At 40.1% G+C, this 12448-nt stretch overlaps 1 long non-coding RNA gene across 2 annotated transcripts in view; it reads right to left on the bottom strand.

Annotated features, from left to right (window-relative positions):
* Nucleotides 1-12048, bottom strand: part of LOC118342519 — a 23120-nt gene extending 11072 nt beyond the window's left edge. The window contains exon 1 of one of the 2 annotated variants that reach the window (XR_004797491.1): nucleotides 11550-12048. This is a non-coding gene — a long non-coding RNA (uncharacterized LOC118342519). The remainder of the gene's footprint in view (nucleotides 1-11549) is intronic. The other variant, XR_004797492.1, reaches the window with a different exon arrangement.
* Nucleotides 12049-12448: the final 400 nt, after the last annotated feature.

Here is a 12448-nt window from a genome sequence, read left to right as displayed (position 1 = left end):
CCCGAAAGTAAATTTAAACTGTTCAGCCCGTAAAGTGTTGTCCGTATAGGCAAGTGGAATCTTTTTGCCCCCCCTTTTCCCCCCACTTCTCCCGCTCCCCACTCCCAGTCTAATGCAAAATGAGTTCCTCCATCCCCTGTCCTTGCCTTTCCTTCCTTCCTTTCTTTATTCGCTTCCTTATCTATCCACCTTATTGTGTCTAAACCCATGTCCCTTATCACTTCTGTTCTTAAGTCTATGCACATCTGGGTTGTTTTACTACCTTCTTCTCCCTTTCTCCCTCAACCCCTCCATCCCCATGCGTAATCTCGTCCATCCCAGTCTGTTCTGTTCTCTCCCCGAAAATCCCGCACCAAGGCACACACACACTTCTGACTGTGGGCCTCTGACACCCACTTTCTCGTCCGTCCCTGACAAAAGTCTCAAAGACCCCCAGATGTGTGCCCCCTTAATTTCCATTTCAAAAAAGAACCACCTCCCTCCCTCCATCATCCTTCTATCCATGCATCCACTTCTTCACACACACAGCAGACACTTGAAAAACACACTGCTACACATGCACACTTATCAGCAAGTAGACTTTTAGTCTTTTTTCGTGAGAGACAAAATGTAAAATAAGACATGCTGACCATGACAAATATCACCTATCAGATCCTTTAAAGGGTAGCGCTGGGCTGTTGAACACAGTGTATACCAACAGAAGACTTCCCCTTTCAGTGAGATTTTTTTTTTAAACGTGCTGACCATCAAAATTATTATTTATCCATAAGAAGGAACATGCTGATGGTAACAAATTTCATGAATCTCTGTGGTCTGCAAATGCTGGTTCAGGACCCAAAGGTGAGCCCTGAGCAGATTATCACTCGAGGCAACTTGGATTGTGTTTTTAAAAAGTATGTGGTTTTGATGTAGTACCTTAAACAACAATGTGTAATAAAAGGTTTGAGCACAGCATCCCTGTTGTAATTAGGGCTGTGCAGTTAATCTACAAACTACCGAAACCAATATTAACCGACCTAATATCAGTCAGGTTGATATGTATGATCAGGGAAATTGAGCCTATTTTACTCCAAGTCTCCTGCAAACAAATTCTCCTGCATATGTTAAAGAAATATTACGAAAGTCACAATCCTAAGATTTAATGTAAGAGGTGCACTGTGGAGATCATATGAGAATCTTATTAGGGCTGCGACAAAAGATTATCTCCATCATCAATTAATCTGCAGAGTATTTTTCTCAATTCATCGATTAATTTGTTGTTCTGTAAAATGTCAGAAAATGCTGTAAAAACACGAGGTGAAGCCTTTAAAAAGTCATTCGAAAGCCCCAAAATATTCTGGGAGAGATTCTTTTTGTTGACAAATAATTTAAAATAATAAACTGGTTACAATCCATTATTGACTAATAATTGCAGTTCTAAATTAGATATTGTTTCAGAAATAGTTACTTAAGTATATGTGACAACTAATCATATATAGATACTAATTTCAGATGGCCATAGTTAGTATAGTAATAGTATAAGAATATTCTTTGTAATTCCCATTTTGTTATGTGCAGGGCTGAAGGTCTCTAAATGTGACCCAATCACTATTCAAACGACCCGATCATTGGAATTACACTGCAGATAGAGTGCCACTGAAATTCATATGTAAAAAATCCAAAAACTCTACCTGAGCCAAGTGGTTGGGGCTTACTGCCCAAAGTCAACGGTTTCATTTTACATCAAAGAATTCCCTACGTTATATATGATAAACACATTAAAGTTTTTTTTTTTTAGAAGGACAAGATGCTACACCTTTAAATGTGCCGATTACGCACTCTTAACTGCTGTAAGAGAAGATAAATCCCAGCTTCTTTCAAAGTTTATGTGGTTTGAAGTGAAGCCCTGAGGGCATCCGCTCAAACTGTCTGCAGGGCTGTACCCTCTAAAGCCCAAAGCTGCTACTGCAGGATTATTTAATAGCATCAGACCAAGCACAGCCTCATGCTGTGGAGAACAGGTGAGACTTAGCTGTATCTAACCACATTTCACTGCTTCTTTCAAAGTTGGGCAGAAATGTCAAGCTGGACCAGAGGCAGGTTGGAAGGGTGTCATATCTCCCTGTGCTTTCTTCCCGCTGTCTCACTGCTATTGAGCAGCCAGCCAGAGGTACATGAATAAAATAACACAACAGGCCAGACTGGCGATTCATGAATTACAGTTACTAGAGCCATGCTTAATCTTTATTTGAATGTTTTTTCTGCAGTCCAAACAGTCCACACAGCCAGAGGCACACGCACAAAAATCTGCACAGGCTGGTGTGGCTATTCGCTTTACTGGGAAAAAAAAAAAAAGAATGTACTTGTTAGTCGCTTAAATCATAGTTTTAATTTGACGGGACGCCATAAAAAGTCTGCCCCTTATTACACAGACACACAAACACACACACACGTATGAACGCTCACACTGACAGACACATGCATTGCATGCACACAGAGTGAGGACAAAGACTACTTTGAAAAGTTACTCAGCCACCAGATGTTTTAGCCGGATCCCAGACTACAATACTAATGGGGCTGTACGTGCATGTGTGAGTGTGTGTGTGTGTGTGTGTGTGCATAAGAGAGAGCGGCATAGAGAATAGTTTTAAAAGCGGCAAAGAGAATAGTTTTAAAAGCGGCAAAAATGAGTCCCGTTTCTCAGCAGGTATACAGTTGTGACAAGGCTAAATGTACACTTTCAGACATCAAGCAAATTGCTTAATTTTTCACAAACGCAGATACACGCACACACACACACAGATCCACATCTAAAAATACATCATAGTTGACAGTGTTTATATTGTGTGCACAAACACAAGCAAACCTATCCGTGAAATAAAGAGGTACTAGCTAGCGATAAAGCTATATGACTTCAAGACATGCGCTCGGGAAAAGGCATGTTTGCCACAGAAGAAAAAGACCGCCACATCAAATTTCAGAAGAAATATTATTGTGACTGAGAAAGCAATTGCAATAGCAAACAAATGTCAGGGCATATTTACACTTGAAATGAAAGTTAATTGCAATCTCAGGGCAAGTAAATCAAGCACTTTGACAACGGTTACAGTAGGATCAAGCACACGTGACACTCAACAGTCTCGTCCGGTCTTGCGTTACACTAAGAACGAGAGAGACAAAGATTTAGAGATAATGAAACAGAGTGAGGGAAAGAGGCACTTGAAGAGAAAAAGGAAAAAGTGAAACACAGACAGAGACAAAGCAACAAATTTGTCAGCTAAGAAATCTAAGTGTGTGTGCGTGGAGGTTCTTGGTTTGACTCTTGACAGAACAGACAGTTAACCTTCAGTACAGAAATAAACAATCAGTGACTCAAATCAATTATAACCAAGCAGCGAATGAGACAGAATTGACCTCAGCGGAAATAGATAAGTGCTGATAGACTGTTACAATAACTGATAGCCATCTATCAACAATGCTGAACTGTCGGGAGATGAATGTCCTCTAATACTGCAGTCTAACCATGAGTTTTGAATTTCTGATTTTATACAGATATATAATGCCATATTAAGGAAATATATTGAATCACACAGGCTTGAAGTCACGTGTAAAACAGACGACAACCACATCAAAATAACTCATAAGTCAGATCTGGCTTGGTAGTAGCTTAAGGAAAGGTCACAGATTTACAGGGAAACATTCTTGATCTTACATTGACAGAGCGACAGGTGGATGTTTTGATTAACAGTGGGAAATTTTCCTACGTGCATTAAAAAAAAAAAAAAAAATCAAATGACTTCCTTTCATTCAGAATAAATCAACTCTGTCTCCACTTTGGAGTGAAACTACTTTTACCCACGTAGCTTCCTCGATAAAACAAAAAAAAAACACAAAAAACCCAAATGTGCCACTTCCACTTGAGAAAAGTCTCGCTGAATTAAGCATACAGTACTTGAGGAAAACGGTTCAGTACTCTCTCCATCTGCGTGTTGCACAGCCTTTTCAGCTTCAACACAAAGAAGCTTACAACATAAATCACATTCAAATTCATGCCACTTATGCCACTGTCACATTTTCCGTAGATAATTCTCGCTGTCTGCCGGGTGCTGTGTGAAAACTAAGAAATTACAGATGGAGCAATGCTCACGGGAACACTTGAGCACAGTATACAAATGTACTCATGACGCCACAAGTTTGAATGCATTTTTACAGCTTGTAGCGCATGTCACAATTACTATACGGCCTACAGAAAGACACAGACTTTTGAGTGTGTGTGTGTATGTATATACATATATACATATATACAATATATATACATAATACATACATATATACATATATTACATATATACATATATATATATATATATATAATATACTATATATATATACGACATATACACACACACACACACTATTTGCATTTAGAAATTCTTCATCCTAACTCTTAATTCATGTTCTGACCTCTTCTAAAAAAAGAGAATTACTTAGAAAAACTGTGCATTTGTTCCTTTGAAGGCTAGCTTAGGTCTCCCAATCACTCTGAAATGCCGTGTGCATTACTTTTTGCCATACAAACATTTACGGTGATAAAACAAATTTGAAACACTGTTAACGACGACATCCTAAATATAAAGACACTTATGTGGCCAAGTTTGAAGTTTATATCCTGACAAAGACTTCCATATCTCCCTCTTGTAATTGACAACAGACAAAGCTTTACGTAATACAGTATGTACCCAGATAAATAAACACAGGCACAAAGAAATAAAACAAAAAATAATCTCAGACAAAAGCTGCATGTTTGCTGTGATGGATTATCTTGCTCTTGAGTCATTTTGAGTTGTTGTTTTTTTACAATGAAAAACAAATAACTGACAGCAAGTGGCTTTTTCTGAAGTTAGCAGATAGAGCTCTAATATCCTCTTCTGTGTCAACTGTATACCGACACCAACAGGAATATTAGAAAAGAGAGCAGAAATACAAGCAAATCACACACAAAAAAGAATCCTGGCTACTGTATACGGACATAGATATGAGTATATAAATTATACGAATTAATCACAAATGTCAAAAACAGTACAATGATAAATGTACCTCTGATCCTGATGTGACAGCTGCAACTATATTAGGTCCACCCCGCTAACCACAACCTCATAAAATACTGATTCTATTAGAAATAGCAGTATTGGATCTCATTCAAAGTCATTATGCAAGGATTAAAAATTTAAAAAGGGCAATTCCCCAATAATTCACCTCAATACTGAAACTGATTCCCCTTTAATGATTTTTGCTGCAGGTTTTGGTTCAATATTTATCGTCGTCAATTACAAGTTATTCTAATTGGCTTTACCTTTTAATGTGGGGCTCCGTTTGCAAATGTGAAACCATTAAGAGGAAGGTTTTACTGCCTATTATCACAACAAGAGCTACAGTACAATGCCAGTGGACAACATAAGTTAACTCACTTTTAGCTTTTAATGCACCATCAGAGTGTAAACAGGCTGATGGACTACCTTCACTAAGTCTCAATCAAAAACCATTCACTATCATCCTATAAGGCAGAGTAACCAAATAACCCAGGGCTTCCAAACGTTTCTTATTAAGATCTGTGACACCAACATTCAAAACACATGGAGGTTTGTTGTATTCACACAAATCCTAAAAAAGACCAAACACACATCTACTTTGTTTCAAGATAGTTGCTGACAACTGTTTATAGGAAAGCTACATTTTTCTCCTAATGTCATACAGTCATCAACATTTGAGCTCTTTTTCCCCCCCCTCCTTTTTTCCTTTGCTAAACACTTCAAACCTGAGAGAACACCTGTAGTACAAGCTCGGAGAAAGGTGGACGCAAAAGACGAGCAGCAACTCAAAAGGCACAAGAGGTTTGGCACTAAGGTGGAAAGTCAAATTTGGCAAAGGTATAGGAACATACAGGGGGAAAAAAACACTGTTGTGCAGTAAACGTGACAAACTGCAGCATCTCGATTGGCTCTCGATTGAGCAAATGCCCATCGATTCATTTTTCAATTAAATCCTGATTTATTTGAAAGTTAATTGAACACAGCCTGGGAGCAAATCACCCGCTTGTGTTCTACACAAGGTCAAAACTCATATGAACAGTGATTGATAACTGAACGTCTGGGTGCACAGGAAGCATGAGTGTGCCAAGTGCGATGCTGAGTCAAAGCAGTCAGAACTCGCAACTCATAACACATCACATAACAAGCCAGCAGGTTTCTCAGATGAGTGAGCTATGGTTGACTACTTCAGGGGGCTAAGTTATGTTGAGGGAAGATTAAAAAAAACTGTTTCCAAAATCTTTCTGGTAGCATAAAATGCAGCATATGTCCGTTTAAAAAAGCAATGTCACCTGCTGTATAGTTTTGAGATTTAACACAAAATACTCATAGTTCAGTTTACAAGGAGCAGGCAGGTGTAACTACACATTTTTGGTAACAGCGTAGTCTCTATAACCACAAGACCATACCGCCTGTGTCATCACCTTTAACTGGTATACGCCTAAATCCACTCAACCACCACTTTATCAGTCTCCACTGTATCGTGACAGAAGGATTATTTACTCTCTCAGATCAAAGGAAGAAAAATTGTCCCATATTTAGGATTTGTCTGTCCCAAAAACTTTTTAAAAAAGGGGAAAGAAAAAAAAAAAAAGATTAATTTCACCCTAAACCAAGACCATGTGCTCGTTATCTGAAGCAGGCCGTCTAAAAGACAGACTTAAAAGTCTAAAATAAGACCAAAGACATTAGAGACAAACTCAAGCCTAAACAAGGCTGCACTAACCACAGACAGAGTGGGGATGACATTTTGGGCATTTAGCAGACACTCTTTTCCAGAGTGGCTTCCAGTAAATGCAACAGGAGAATGAGCTCAAATCCCTGTATCACAGACGTTACAAGCAGCTAATACAAAGCAATGGAAGAGCCAAAAACAATGCGCCCAGACGGTTAAATAAGTTAAAAACAATTGTGTCCTTGGGATATGGGCAAAACAAGAGACTGGGTAATAAAGAAGTGTGAGCTGCAGAGCTTTGAGCCAAGAGAGCCAGAAGCCTTGCAAAGACGTTTTTTTCTTTAAATAAACTATCCGTGACAAATGGAGGTTTTCCTTTATCTGAACTGCAGGCAGGGTTGAGATGAATACCGGCTGATTGCTCTAATAGATGCTATCTTTTCCTGCTTATTGGAAACAGTGCGAGAGATAAGAGTCCACGTTCATAAATAAATGGGATCAGAAATTAGAAATAAATGAGATTTGTGAGTCCACATGAAGAAAAACACTTAAAAAAAACCTTGAGGAAAAAAAACAACATAAGCCTTCTTGTTGCTAAGATTGACTGAATACAGATTAGATTGTATTAACACAGGAGCTTAATGGTGAGGCATGGAGATGTTAGGTAAATGTCAGCTGGGAACACTTGCATGTGCTATATTTTTTCACCAAGGCTTTCCATACGTCTCATTATCCGAGCCAGAAATAAAAGTTAAATAAAACAGTCAAATCTAACTTCTTAAACAATTGCTCCTGTTACCACTTCAGTCACTCCAGTAGCAACCGACAGTCAGACTGTCTCAGCAATGCAAAATATTTAGCTCAACTGATTTCAGAGGGCTGCTCTCTCCTCAGATCAGGGAGACAACTGTTTTGCACTCTCATACACTCTCTCACTCTGTAGTGGCCAACAGGTCTGTTAATGGGATCGTCTCATTTGCCAGCACGTTAATATCCCATCTACCCACAGAATACCAGTTTAGAGAACAGCAATAATAAACCAAGATTAACTGAAACACAATTAGGACACAACTCTCTGAGAAAGGACTCGCATCAGTCCGGGCAAGAAGGAGAGAGACAGCAGTGACTGGGAGACTGAGAGACTGAGGCTATGGCAGAGTTATTACTTGCTTTCTCCTTAGCAATGGCAGATTTTAGCAGGTACTGGAAGGCAAATAAAAATACCTCACCTCGCCCTAAAACTTCTGCTGTATCATAGGGGAGGTACAGGGGATGTTTGGCCTAAGTTTAACAAACTTCTATCAATCCTGTAAACTTTTGGGATTTTACTGCGTCGGCCTCGACACATTATTCGTAAAAAAAAGAAACACTCTTGCTTTAAGCACTATTTTCTTTCTTGCTTCCTTTGCCTTTTTCAAACACACTGACATCGAGCCTTTTTCCAAAAACATTCCAAAAACTCTTTTCTATCTTGACAATTATCAATTCCAATGACTGCAAGTAGAAGAGTTTGACAGAAACTACGGTGCATAACAAATGTCCTCGTCTAGAACATCACGCCGTCTGGCCCTTTTTACACTCCATCTCAAACTTTTTTCCCTTGTAATGCAGCACTGCTTTGAAACGACCAAAGAAAAATGCATGGCAGCCCACAAAATCACTACAGTTGTTCCTCATGTCTTACAGAACATCAAACCATCAATAAAACACAGGAGATACATTCCAGCTAGTTGAACAGGACATTTCTGACTTCCCTCACTCCATGTGTTCTCTCTCTCTCTCTCTCTCTCTCTCGCTCTGTTTCTGTCTTTCTCTCTCAAAACTTTCTCTCTCTTCCCAGTTCCACCGCAGAGACTTCACATATTGCAGCCATATGAGTAAGCCATGGCTGTCTCCGCGCACGCACGCACACGCACACACACACAGGAAAAAGTGCTCTGTCTCACACACACATACGGGAAAGAGTTTTACAAGCAGAGGTTCTCTTTAGGAAGTCGTCAACCGTTTTGACGTTTAATAGCAGCTACGAACAAGGCCGTAAGATACAATAATATCCAGTGTCTGGAAAGAGGAACATTTTTAAAAGTTACAGATTGATACACTGCTAGATCAAATGTTTTTACACACTTTATAGGATCTTGTTAAATGTTTGGTAAAAGCTTAACAAAGGCCTATTTACATGTGCGATATCAGGGGATAGAAGAGCAAAATTATTTGAAGAAGTTAGGAGCAAGTGTCCCTGAGGCTGGAGTGTGTCGCACTCGAGGTGAGTGGAAACAAGGGAGAAACATTAACTGGCCAGATGGACAGGACAGCAAAGCACTACATGGACATTCCCAAATAAATTCAAACTTGATGTCAGTTGAAAGCACTTGATTAACTTACCAAGTGCGTGAAGATGCCGTTATGAATATATCAAACTACTAAATCTGTATCATCTGTGCCAGGTAACAAAAATACAATTTTAAAAGCAACAGAAAAACCTGTTAGACAAAGTTACACATGGAGCTGTGCGTCACATAAATCCACCACATACTGAACTCTTAACCGAGGCACAAGTATCCAGAGCTCTTACTAAACTACAGTAAGTTGACTCAACTTTGACAACATTTGTTTGACTTTCTAAAGTATTTTGTTTTCAAAAAAGTAATAAAAGCAGCCATCTGTCATACTCCTAAATCTTACAGAAGATGTGTTGCGTACGCTGCTGTCTGTCCTTTGTGTAAAAAAATAAGTTATGTGCTTAAAAAGTCTAAACAAATACTCCAGCGTTAACAGCTTTGGAATTAGAGTTGCGTTGGTATGTCGCTTGTAAAACTGCAAAGCAAACTAAACCTTAAAACTTTCATGACTAATTTTGCCTATTTGTATTTTCCCCTCAAGTGATCCCCGCAGTTTTAGGATGCGTGTGTAACCTTTCCCTACAGCTGTGGCCGAGAGTGTAAAAACTTTTAAGGAAATATTGGAAGCCAGAACTTTACGTGAGCGTTAGAGATAGCAATCTCAAACTCACCGTTTCTTTTTTAAAGTGCTTTTCAAAAAAAAGCCAGTGCAACTTTCTACTTGGCACTGAAATGCCGTGAAGTTAAAGACGCACACAGAGATGCTTTATATCTAAAGCACCGCAGAAATAACCAGCAAATGGTTTGCGACTTCACAAGGCTAATGAATGAAAATAAAAAGGAATTAATCATTTAATCACTTGATAAAATACAAACTCTCTCTGCTTTTTCAAACAACTGCGAACAAGCGTGGGGTCAGAGTAAAGTCTCACGGGCCTGCTCTGCTTTTTGAAAAAAATTGTACTGAGGTTATCTGTTGAATAAAAGTCGGTCCACACATAAGCAGTTCTTTTTGGGGGGCCAGATTTGGAGAACTGTGAAGGACTATGTAAAAAGCTTCCTTGCAGTGTGTGCCTCATTGTACTGGCTTCACATACTCTGCTCTCCCCACAGAGTTGTCATGCCTACCCAGCTCCCTTATCTCAAAGGAACATCACAGTTTCTTACAACAGGAGGGGGGGCGCAACTTTTTCAAAGTTGAGTGGAAATGCAACGCAGGCTTTCCCGACATCACTCAAGAAAAGTTCCAACAACAACAACAACAAATAAATAAATGCGCCACATTTGAGCTAATAAGTACTTGTTGTTCTTGTTGATAAGACAGGATGTTTAGGGGAAAGGGGGGGGGGGTCCTTTAACGACAATTCACATCCACCATGCGCTCTCGAGCTTGCTAACAATGAAAGAGGTGCAAAAGGAAAAAAAAGAAAACAGCGCCATATCGGCTGTAAACCAGTTGCTAAACGCAATCTCTTTGATCTCAGAGTTGCACTACTTTTCCACTTTTTAGCCCCCCCACACATAAAAGACAAACGACAAGCACCCTAACTGTGTTCATCTCTCAGCACAAAACTCCTTTCCCCCCCACTCTTTCTCCGCGACGTGCGTCATTCGGAGGAGCAAGAAATCTGAACTTGAGTATCAAGTTTGCAGTCAGAATAGTAACGAAAAAGTTATCAATGAAAACCAGAAGAGGACAAAAAGTAACACACAGAAGTTCCACGAGAGCTACAAAAACCAGCCCGAGTCGCCGGCTTGTAGCGGCTCACTCAAAGATGCGACTTATCGTAAATGAATGCCCCCCCACCCCCTCCTTCAAAAAATAAATAAATAAATAACAAGATACAAAACTTACAACAACAACAACAAAAAAAAAACACACACACACAAACCTACTTTGAGGGCGACTAAGTCACTCCACGTCCCCTTGCTGTCGGCTTCAAAAACTCAGTGTTAAGTCAAAAGCGGTAGCCGTCCCCCAGTAGCCCCCTCAATTTGTATTTGTGTAGCGTTTGGGTGTCCTAACCTAAATGTAAATTGCCATGTGAATTCAAAGCGGTGCTGCTCTTTTTTTCCTCCCTCTCTCCCTCTCTCCCTCTCTCTCTCTCATTCAGCAGATCCCTCTTTCCTTACCGACGCCGCTCAGGCCGTTAGTTACATAAGACGCAAACCGACTGCTGCCCGTCGTAAAACTACTAACGGCTAACAGAGCGATATTATGTCTCCTAAACGCAACCGTGGACAGCCCGGCTTCCCCCCTTTTCGAGACGAACAAATCTCATTTTCCCACTTATCCGAGAGCATGCATTTCGCCATCTACAACTCCAACCCATGCACCGCCGATGCGTTTTTTCTTTCCCCCCTCTTCTTTGCCGTTTTACAATGTCACTGCACCAACTACCACAGAGGGCTGTAGTGCATGGTGTGCATTTGTGCTGGTGGTGTGTTTCTTTTGGTGCTGCTTACCTGTTGATCAAAAACAAGCATTAGCCTCTTTTTCTTTCTCTCTCTCTCTCTCTCAGTGTGTGTCTTTCAAGCAGCCTGTTAAGATGGTGGCTGGCTGGCTGGCTGCTGGTTTGCTGGCTGGTTCGGTCTCTTTGTGGTTTTTTTTTTTTTTTTTGTTTGTTGATGATGTCGGACGGGGTGACTGTGTCTTGGCTGTCTCTTTTTTTCTTTGGTCTGAGAGGGAAGGAGAGGTAGTTCAGGCTTCACGGCAAACACTGATAGCGACTGATTAGTGAGTTAGGTTGGCTCTGGAGTTCTAATATTCCGATGTTATAGTATGTTATTCAGCCGCCCAGAGCCCCGGGTTTGCTGGCCACAGCAAACCAAAGCCAGGAGCAGCTCGTTATCTGTAATTTCTCTCTTTTTTTTTTTGGTTCAGACTAGTGTTATCGCTTTGCTGTGACAGGACCTCTCTGCCTGTCTCTCTGTAGGCTGTGAGCATTACGTCAGAGGAGGAAGACACAGCAGCTCTATTAATATCAAGAAGCCACCCGAAGACTGACTCTTAAAGTGACACACACTGTAATCGCACTTATTTACACAGTTAATACCAAACCAAATCAGCTACTCATCCAAAATAAAGAGCACGGACTCTTAAAGTGACACACACACACACACGCACACATATTCGGAATTGGAATAGTTATTAAAAAACCAAATCAGCAACTCAGATGTAATCAGTAAGTTTGAGTCTTAAAGTGACTCACAGTCAACCAAATCAGCTACTCGGATGAAATCAAGACGTAAAGTGACACTGACACACACACACACACACACACACACACACACACTGTAATGTCATTTACACAGATCATACTAAACCAGCTTAAATCAAGAACACTGACTCTTAAAGTGACACA

Source organism: Morone saxatilis, unplaced genomic scaffold (assembly GCF_004916995.1).
Source record: "Morone saxatilis isolate NCDOM2014 unplaced genomic scaffold, NCSU_SB_2.0 Contig9, whole genome shotgun sequence".
Classification (NCBI taxonomy): Eukaryota; Metazoa; Chordata; class Actinopteri; family Moronidae; genus Morone; species Morone saxatilis.
The sequence above is the reverse complement of the archived record's forward strand: the minus strand, read 5'-3'. Positions and strand labels throughout refer to the sequence as shown.